This window comes from Cervus canadensis, chromosome 27 (assembly GCF_019320065.1).
Source record: "Cervus canadensis isolate Bull #8, Minnesota chromosome 27, ASM1932006v1, whole genome shotgun sequence".
NCBI lineage: Eukaryota > Metazoa > Chordata > Mammalia > Artiodactyla > Cervidae > Cervus > Cervus canadensis.
In genome coordinates, this window is record NC_057412.1 from 17,510,188 (window position 1) to 17,520,690 (window position 10,503).

Sequence of the window (10,503 nt, forward strand, 5' to 3'; positions counted from 1 at the left end):
TAAGCATTTCTTCTCTACTGCCTCTTTCCTCTAAGCCTACTTAGGAATTTTCCTCATCTTTACAGCAATGCTTCCCTTACAATTACAGCTGCATTAAAGCAACTATCACACCCCAATTTTTCTTTCTCTGTTTAACTTTTCTATTAGATGGTTTAAAATCACTCTTAGTGTTTCTACCTCTTTCCTGTAATGTGACTTCCAACATTTACCTGCTGAAACCATGCTCTTATTTACATATGCTGGATTACTTGTCAAAATTAAGCCTCATTTATTGTCCTTGCACTAAGGAACACTCTCTCACTTTGAAACTTTCTTTCCCCTTTTTTTCATTGCATTGGAGAATTGTATTCTCAATAATTTTATTTTTGCTCCCCCTCTCTCCCTTTCTTTCTCTCTGCTTCTGGCTCTCAATTTTCTGACCTCATCTCAGTACCTCAGGCTGTGCCCATGGACTAGCAATACTGCTGCATGCTGGGAGCTTGTCAGATGAACAGCATCTCGGGCCCCACTTTAGACCTACCGAGTCAGAGTCTGTAGTTCAATAACATGCCCAGGTGATTCATATACATGGTAAAGCTTCAGAAGCATTGTTCTACATTTCTGCCCTTGGCCTTTCTCTCTAACCTTCGTTCACTCTATTCTTCATATGATCCCAAACTCCAAGTAACCATTCTAAACAAAAATCCCCCAATGTATTCCTCTGACCATGAGCTCCTTCCATCCTTTTACACCATGTCCCCATTTTCAGAGCTTTCGAACATCCGCTATGAGTTTTTAAGGGACAATGTATCATGTTCAAAGGAAGTCTTCATCTCTTCCCTGTTCTTTCTTCCTTATAACAATTAATGAACACTCTCCTAGGCACCTGAGGTTATAGTTTTTTATTGCTGTTATTTCTGATTCCATTTTCTCTGCAACTGACCTTCACACAATAAAGCATATAATCGTAATTAGTTCCACCCCTTAAACATCTTTTGCATTCCTATTACTTAAAAAACATAGAATGATAGAAAGATAATCACTTATGGTGAGTTATGAGCCAGGTATTCTAAGAGCTTTACAAACATAAACTCATTTAAACTTAATCTTGTTAGACAATAGTATCTAATTATCTTATCATCTTAAAGACTCTGGTCATTTTTCACTCAGATCTCTGCTATTGCCCACCTGCTAACTTCTACTTTCTCTTTAGTCAGGAACCATATGATGAAAATCTTCACTAACCTTTGTGTACTGTATAAACTAAAGTTTACAGGGTAATTCCATAAGATGATCCTATTTAACCCTCTCGAGAAAAGTAAAAATGAAAAACTATGAACAAGGTATTTATATTTACATTTTACAAATAAGTAAAATAGGATCCTAAGTATTTATATGATTTGTTCAAAACCAACAGCTGCCTTCTGACACTTATCCTGTGCAGCTGTCTCTTCCTGAAATACAGACAGAGCCTCCTCTTAACAAACAAAATGAAATAATGTTGATGTCTTCTAACCCTCTACAGAATGATGCAACCCACCTTTCCAATTTTAACTCCCCCACACCCTATTCTACAATTACTCACTCTTCCCAGAATGTTCTGGTGCTTTCCCGATCCTGGTTTTGTTCACACTCTTCCCACTGAAACAGGTTGGGACCAGGCACCCTTTGCTGCAGTGCTGCAATGCTTGCATCTGGACACACCTCTCCTTCAGCAACAGGATTTAAAGAAACTGTATGGGACTGAAAATAACTGCATGCACGCCCAGTTGGTGCAGATTCTGGACAAAAGATACAAAGAGACCAAAAACCCAACTGCCACTTCTAAAGAGCCTGGAGCAAAAACTGAGTGTCAGGGGCAAAAGATGGGTACTGTGCATGCCCCCTGCACTCAACGCCACCAGTGAAATGAAAGTCAAAGTTGCTCAGTTGTGTCCTACTCTTTGGGATCCCATGGACTGTAGCCTGCTAGGCTCTTCTGTCCATGGGATTATCCAGGCAAGAATACTGGAGTGGGTAGTCATTTCCTTCTCCAGGGGATTTTCCCAACCCAGGGATCGAACCTAGGTCTCCCACATTGCAAGTATATTCTTTATCATCTGAGTCAGGGAAGCCCCTCGACACCACCAGAGGGAAGGGCAAACCACCTGAGCTACTCCTCCGGCCTGAATGCTGGACACACCCCTACCCTCACCCCATGTAAGGAATGGGCTTGGCCCCCTGAGTGGGCGAGTGCGCAAGGGAACTCCTTGTTAGTTCTTGCTCCCACCTGCTGCAGCAGGGGCCCCAGTAAAGCATTGCCTGAATTTCTTGTCTGGCCTCTAGTTGATTTCTATTGATTGAGAAAGACCAAGAACCCTGGTCATTTTCTCCACCACCTGCAATATCCTTCTTCCCATCACCATCCTAGAAAGTGGTCCCCAACACTCAAGGCCCTACTCAAAAGGCCTTACCACAACAAAGTCCTTCCCTATCACCTACGACAGGCCAAATTAGTGCACGCTTCTCCTCTTTTACCAAATCATTGAGAGCACAGTAAATCAGAGCATTGCTTCTGGAGTCTAAGCCCTTGGGTTCCAGGCCTGACTGTGTCCTTTACCACCTATGGGCCTTGGACTTCAATTCCTATCAGTGAAGTGAGAAGGACAATAGTACCCAGCTCTTCCGGTTATGAGGAAACACCAGGCATGGGACTAGATGCAGAGATACAGCAATGACCAAACTGATAAGTTTTCTGCAGCCATGAAGCTTCACTTACAGGGGCAAACAAAAATAAATGAGTAAAAATAAATGTTGATATATAACTACCACCAGCGAAGTCCATTAAGAGTTTTCAGGAAATAAAAATAGAATCTAGGTAATAAAACAGTCTAACCTTTTTCTTCCGTGGTGCTAGTCTTGATGCTTGCTCATACAGTGCCGTACGCAGAGGCCTTGCACGTGACCCTTCAGACCAGAGGTCTTGGTGAGAAACAGCTGCGCCAACACCTCACGCTGTGTGCAGAAGCCAACACCACACAGCAATTCAAGATGGCGGCAGTGGGCTGTTAGCCGAGCCCAGCGCCAGAATCCTGAGCCAGAGCAGCGCAGCTCTGCCCGCCTCGTGAGAACTCCGCCCCCTCCGCTCCCCGCTGACAGGGCTCCCTGCAAAGCAAGCCCTGCCCACTGATCCCTAAAAAGCAAACAAGCAGCTTGTTTGCTCTAGAGCAGGCTCTCGCCTCTCCATTTTCTAATCAGAGAACAAAGCTTTCCTTTGCTTATGAGCCAAATCTGTTCCATTGGCTGACCCCCCCCCCCCCCGGACACCTGGCATAAGAAGTCTCCTTCCTGGGGACGAACTCAGAAGGGTCCATAACATACTGTCTTAGCTAATTACCTATTTAAAGGCCCCCTGAAGAGGTGGAAAAGACCAGTTTTCATTCCAATCCCAAAGAAAGGCAATGCCAAAGAATGTTCATACTATCACACAATTGCACTCATCTCACACGCTAGCAAAGTAACGTCTAAAATTCTCCAAGCTAGGCTTCAACAGTATGTGAACTGTAAACTTCCAGATGTTCAAGCTGGATTTAGAAAAGGGAGAGGAACCAGAGATCAAATTGCCAACATCTGTTGGATCATAGAAAAAGCAAGATAATTCCAGAAAAACATCTACTTTTGTTTCATTGACTACACTAAAGCATTTGACCATGTGGATCCCAACAAACTGGAAAATTCTTCAAGAGATGGGAATACCAGACCACCATATCTGCCTCCTGAGAAACGTGTATGCAGGTCAAGAAGCAACAGCTAGAACTGGACATGGAACAACAGACTGGTTCCAAATTGGGAAAGGAGAACCTCAAGGCTGTATATTGTCAATTGTCACCCTGCTTATTTAACTTATATGCAGAGTACCCCATGCGAAATGCCATACTGGATGAAGCTCAAGCTGAAATCAAGATTGCCAGGAGAAATATCAATAACCTCAGATATGCAGATGACACCACCCTTATGGCAGAAAGCAAAGAAGAACTAAAAAGCCTCTTGAAGAAGGTGAAAGAGGAGAGTGAAACAGCTGGCTTAAAACTCAACATTCAAAAAACGAAAATCATGGCATCTGGTCCCATCACTTCATGGAAAATAGATGGGGAAACAACAGAAACAGTGAGAGACTCTCTTTTCTTGGACTCCAAAATCACTGCAGATGGTGACTGCAGCCATGAAATTAAAAGATGCTTGCTCCTTGGAAGAAAAACTATGACCAACCTAGACAGTATATTAAAAAGCAAAGACATTACTTTGCTGACAAAGGTCCATATAGTCAAAGCTATGGTTTTTCCAGTAGTCAAGTATGGAAGTGAGAGTTGGACCATGAAGAAGGCTGAGCACCAAAGAACTGATGCTTTGGAACTGTGGTGTTGGAGAAGACGCTTGAGAGTCCCTTGGAATGCAAGGCGATCAAACCAGTCAATCATAAAGGAAATCAACCCTGAATATTCATTGCAAGGACTGATGCTGAAGCTGAAACTCCAGTAATTTGGCCACCTGATGCAAAGAGCTGACACATTGGAAAAGATCCTGATGCTGGGAAAGATTTAAGGTTGGAGGAGAGGGGGACAAGAGAGGATGAGATGGTTGGATGGCATCACTGACTCAATGGACATGAGTTTGAGCAAGCTCAGGGAGGTGGTAAAGGATGGGGAAGCCTGGTGTGCTGCAATCCGTGGGGTCGCAGAGTCAGACATGACTGAGAGACTGAATTGAACTGATATTGTCTTTTGGACAGTAAAACTAGCCCTCCATAACCACGGGTTCTGCATTCATGGATTCAACCAACCATGGATAAAAAATATTTGAAAAAAATGCCAAAAGTTCCCAAAATCAAAACTTGAGTTTGCTGTGCCCCAGAAACTATTTACATAGCATGTGCATTGCATTAGGCATTGTAAGTAATCTAGAGATGATTTAAAGAATAGGGAAATATAAAGTATTATATGCAAATAGTTATACCATTTTATATAATGAACTTGAGCATCTGCAAATTTTGGTATTGGTCCTGGAACAAGTCCCAGAAATGTGCTCTGCCTAGGAATTTTAGGGCACTGAAACCATCTTGTATAATAGTGTAATGATGGATACGTTTGCCAAAACTGCAAGCGAACCCTATTGTAAGCCAGGAACTGTGGGTGATAACGTGTCATTGTAGGTTCATTGATTGCCACAGATGTACCACTTTTGTGGGGGATGTTGATACTAGGGGAAGCTGGGAGTGTACAGAGAATCTATGTACTTTCCAGTCAATTTTTCTGTGAACTTAAAACTGCCCTAAAAATAGTGCTTAAAAAATAAAAAAATAAAGTGTATTAAAAAGAAAAACTATGAAAACATTTCATATAGTCATAATGTATCTCCTTTAAGTATCTTTTATAAAAATACTTCTTTCCTTTTGTGGGTTCTCTGGCTAGATTTGTCTTGTGTTCTTTTATTGCTTGACCATGAGCAGATTACAGATGATTGTGGCAGTAAGTTAACTGAGAGGCAGTTAGGCAGAGGACTTCATTGCTCAGTCTTTGAAGTGGGGCAATTTGACCATACGAATTTGGATCTTTGTGACACCTCTGCACTTCAGTCTCCTTATTTGGAAAGTTGGAATAACAATCATTGCTACAGGGTTGTTTGGAGGAGGAGTTTAAAGTACTATGCACATATTGTATGCTGAATAAATATTAATACAGTGGACTATTACTGATTCTGGCTATTCATAATCTTTTCCAAGTTTGTTAACCACATCCCTGTTTCCCTTCAGGGAAATACCTCTGCCAATCTCAGACCACACAGTTTTGTTGATTCTGGCCCCACCCCAACTCCAGGTGGTACACTCTACATGGTCCAGAACCAATCAGCTCATCATATTCCCCAGGCCAGGCCAATTCATTTTAAAATGGGCAAGCAACCCAACTCAGGCTGAGAATATAGTTAAGACTTTGGATGAAACTTCTGGACAGAGTCAGTCACTCTACTCTAGAGGTCTAAAGACTGAGAAAATGTAAGGTCGTGGGGCTGCTTAGCCCCCTTCTTTGTTGTTTGTTTGATTGTAAACAAGAGAAATTTATTTCTTGAGAAGTCCAAGATCAACGCCGATAGATTTGGAGTCTGGTTTGTAGACCCACTTTCTGGTGTGAAGATGTCCATGTTCTTGCGGTGTCTTCACATGGCAGAGAGAGAAAGCAATCACCCTTCTCAGGTCTATTCTTCTAAGGGCACTAATCTCATTTATAAGGGCCCTACCCTCATGACCTAATGACCTCCCAAAGGCCCCACCTCCAAATTCCACCATACTGGGGATTCAGGCTTCAACATCTGATTTGGAGAGGATGTAAACATTCAGTCCATAGCAAGGAACCACCAATGGTTTATGAGACATTTGATAAGATCATTTCAAAGAACATCTTGGGGTATATTTTATTTCAAAGAATTTATTACCAAGGCCGGCCTTTGGAAGAACAAGAGCATAAAGCAAATTTTGGAGACTAAAAGTATCATTTATATATCTGGTTTATTAGTATTCTAATTTTAATTAGTAGAAGAAACATTTACTCATGCCTATTTTACTAATTTGTTATAATTTCATTTAGATTGAGAGTCATCATTCACTCTTTGAAAAAAATTAATAAATAATAATTGAAAGTGAAAGTTTCTCAGTTATGTCTGACTCTTTAGCAACCCCCCTGGACTGTAGCCTCCCAGGAAGAATTCCTTGTCCACGGAGTTTTCCAGGGAAGAATATTGGAGTAGGTAGCCATTCCCTTCTCCAGGGGATCTTCCTGACCCAGAATCGAAACAGCATCTCTTGCATCTCCCACATTGCAGGCAGGTTCTTTACCATCTGAGTCACCAGGGAAGCCCTTATTTAAATAATACTAAATAAGTATAACATAGTAATAAAACCTACCAGCTCTGTAGTCCTGGTTCTGCCATTTACTGTCTGTATTTGGGCAAATTAGTAAACCTCTGAAAATCTTAAGTTTCCTCATCTATAAAGTGGGGGAAACTATAGCACCTTTCTCTTTGGTAGCTGTGAAGATTAAAAGTGGTAATGTAAGTGCTGTTGGGCTTCCCTGGTAGCTCAGCTGGTAAAGAATCCACCTGCAATGCAGGAGACCCTGATAAGATTCCTGAGTCAGGAAGATTCCCTGGAGGAGGGCAGGGCAACCCACTTGAGTATTCTTGCCTGGAGAATCCCCATGGACAGAGGAGCCCGGTAGGCTGCAGTCCATAGGATCACAAAGAGTCCTACAGCCCTTTTAACATCACAGGAAGAGAAAATATCTAAGAATTGTGTCAGAGAGAAAAGCAGAGACCCTGGGCAAGAGAAATTGGACCTAGGGACACCAAAAGTCGCAGTGCCTTTCAGTCACACGATCAAATAACCTCTCCTTTTCAGCCAACGTTGAGTTTTCTGTCCAAGTCAAGAAGGAGCCGCAACTGACTCAGCTCTTATTACTGATGAAAATCTTATTGAAAAGATGATGTACATCAAGGTTAAATAACATAATTGAGATATAATGTTTTAATTACTCAAAATTGTGCCAACCTGGCAATTACTATTGCAGTCTGCATATTACTTCAGAAAAACAGAAAGGAACTTCCTCAACCTGATAAGAGGCATATATGAAAATCCTACAGCTAGTATTATATAAATGGTGAAAGATCCCTCCTAAGATGGGGAACAAGGCAAAGGTGTCCACTCCCACCATTGCACTGAAGGCTCTAAGATAATAAAGGAATAAAAACAAACAGAATAGAAAGGAAGAAACAAGTCATTTTATTTACAAATAACTCCATCCTTCAGCCAGGTGAAAGGGAAATGGGATGGGGTGAAAGTGTGGTAAGTGAAGTATATGATGAGCAGAGAGAAAAATCTAATTTACTAAATAAATTAATATAGTAGTAAAGTTACTGATAAATGAAAATATACTATGACACAAGATATTTTATAAATATTTGATGCTTATTAATTATGCTTTAATACAGCAGAGAGTAATAATATCAGTTTTCAGAAGCTCCAGAAAATGCACTAATCTGGGAATCTGCTGACCTAAAATTTTAATACTGGGTTTATCACTTATCCGACCTTGGGCAGGTCACTTTACCCCTCTGGATTAGAGCTTTGATATTTTCAAAAGGAGGTTACTCCATGAAAAAGAAAGAAATAATGGCATTTGGAGCAGCATGGATGGACCTGGAGATTACCATGCTAAGTGAAGTAAGTCAGACAAAGATAAATATCATACGATATTGCTTATGTGTAGACTCTTTAAAAAAAAATGATACAAACAAATTTATTTACAAAATAGACTCACAGACTTAGAGAAAGAACTTATGGCTACCAGAGGGGAAAGGTGGGGAATGAGGAATAGCTTGGGAGTTTGGGATTGACATGTACACACTGCTGTATTTAAAATGCATAACCAACAAGGACCTAATATATAGCACAGGGAACGCTGCTTATACTCTTTAATAACCAAAATGGGAAAGGAATTTGAAAAAGAATAGATGTATGTGTAACTGAATTGCTTTGCTGTACACTTGAAACTAATACAATACTGTTACTCAACTATACTTCAGTATAAGATAAAAATTTTTTATAAAGGAAGCTACTAAAGGAAATAATTTCTAAGAGCCTTTTTCCAGATCTATGCTAAAATTTATATTTAAGCCTTTCTGTGTTTTTGAGTTAATTTCCATTCATATTTTCTCCATAGGCTCCAATTCCTTGTAATTTTCATATTTTTACTGTAGAATATTACTCTGGAGAGTGTTGTGGTTGTGTTCAAGGAATCAGAGGCTAGGAAATGGTTTTCCTTTTCACCACCCAGAAATAGTAAAGAAGACATTTAGCATGTTGTCATCATTGATTTTTTTCTTCTTTCTACAGTCTTCCATCTTTGACACATTACATGCCTGAAATACCACTGTTATTTCTCTTTACTGATTTCTAGAGAAAGCTAGAGTATTGGAGGATACATGGGTGAACCAAAAAGTTTCAAGATTCTAAATAAGAATAACGAGCTCATTTTACCAACTGACTTTTCTCTAGCTATATCTGAAAAGCTTCCTCTGATATTTTTTAAAAGATTTATTTATTTGGCTACCTTGGACGTGGGGTATCTCTTCGTGGCTGCTCCAGCAAAGCACAGCCGCTGCTCCTTACCTTGGATCAGGGGTATCTCCTCACTGCTGCCCCTCCTGAACTTGAATGATTGCACTCATCTCACATGCTAGTAAAGTAATGCTTAAAATTCTCCAAGCCAGGTTTCAGCAATAAGTGAACCATGAACTTCCAGATGTTCAAGCTGATTTTAGAAAAGGCAGAGGAACCAGAGATCAAGTTGCCAGCATCCACTGGATCATCGAAAAAGCAAGAGAGTTCCAGAAAAACATCTATTTCTGTTTTATTGACTATGCCAAAGTCTTTGACTGTGTGGATCACAATAAACAGTGGAAAATTCTGAGAGATGGGAATACCAGACCACCTGACCTGCCTCTTGAGAAACCTATATGCAGGTCAGGAAGCAACAGTTAGAACTGGACATGGAACAACAGATTGGTTCCAAATAGGAAAAGGAGTACGTCAAGGCTGCATGTTGTCACCCTGCTTATTTAACTTATATGCAGAGTACATCATGAGAAACGCTGGGCTGGAAGAAGCACAAGCTGGAATCAAGATTGCCAGGGGAAATATCAATAACCCCAGATATGCAGATAACACCACCCTTATGGCAGAAATCAAAGAGGAACTATAAGGCCTCTAGATGAAAGTGAAAGAGGAGAGTTGAAAAGTTGGCTTAAAGCTCAACATTCAGAAAACTAAGATCATAGCATCTGGTCCCATCGCTTCATGGGAAATAGATGGGGAAACAGTGGAAACAGTGGCTGACTTTATTTTTTTGGGCTCCAAAATCACTGCAGATAATGATTGGAGCCATGAAATTAAAAGACGCTTACTCCTTGGAGGGAAAGTTATGACCAACCTAGATAGCATATTAAAAAGCAGAGACATTACTTTGCCAACAAAGGTCTGTCTAGTCAAGGCTATGGTTTTTCCAGTGGTCATGTATGGATGTGAGAGTTGGACTGTGAAGAAAGCTGAGTGCCTAAAAATTGATGCTTTTGGACTGTGGTGTTGGAGAAGACTCTTGAGAGTCCCTTGGACTGCAAGGAGATCCAGCCAGTCTATCCTAAAGGAGATCAGTCCTGGGTGTTCATTGGAAGGACTGATGTTAAGTTGAAACTCCAGTATTTTGGTCACCTCATGCGAAGAATTGACTCATTGGAAAAGACTCTGATGCTGGGAGGGATTGGGGGCAGGAGGAGAAGGGGATGACAGAGGATGAGATGGCTGGATGGCATCACCGACTCGATGGACATGAGTTTGAGCAAACTCCAGGAGTTGATGATGGACAAGGAGGCCTGGCATGCTGTGATTCATGGGGTTGCAAAGAGTCGGACACAACTGAGCGACTGAACTGAATTGAACTG

General features: G+C 41.0%; 1 long non-coding RNA gene across 1 annotated transcript in view; it reads right to left on the reverse strand.

Moving 5' to 3' along the window:
- Window positions 1-2,986, reverse strand: part of LOC122428715 — a 51,594-nt gene extending 48,608 nt beyond the window's left edge. Inside the window, exon 1 of the long non-coding RNA XR_006265806.1 lies at window positions 2,855-2,986. This is a non-coding gene — a long non-coding RNA (uncharacterized LOC122428715). The remainder of the gene's footprint in view (window positions 1-2,854) is intronic.
- Between the last annotated feature and the right edge of the window lie 7,517 nt (window positions 2,987-10,503).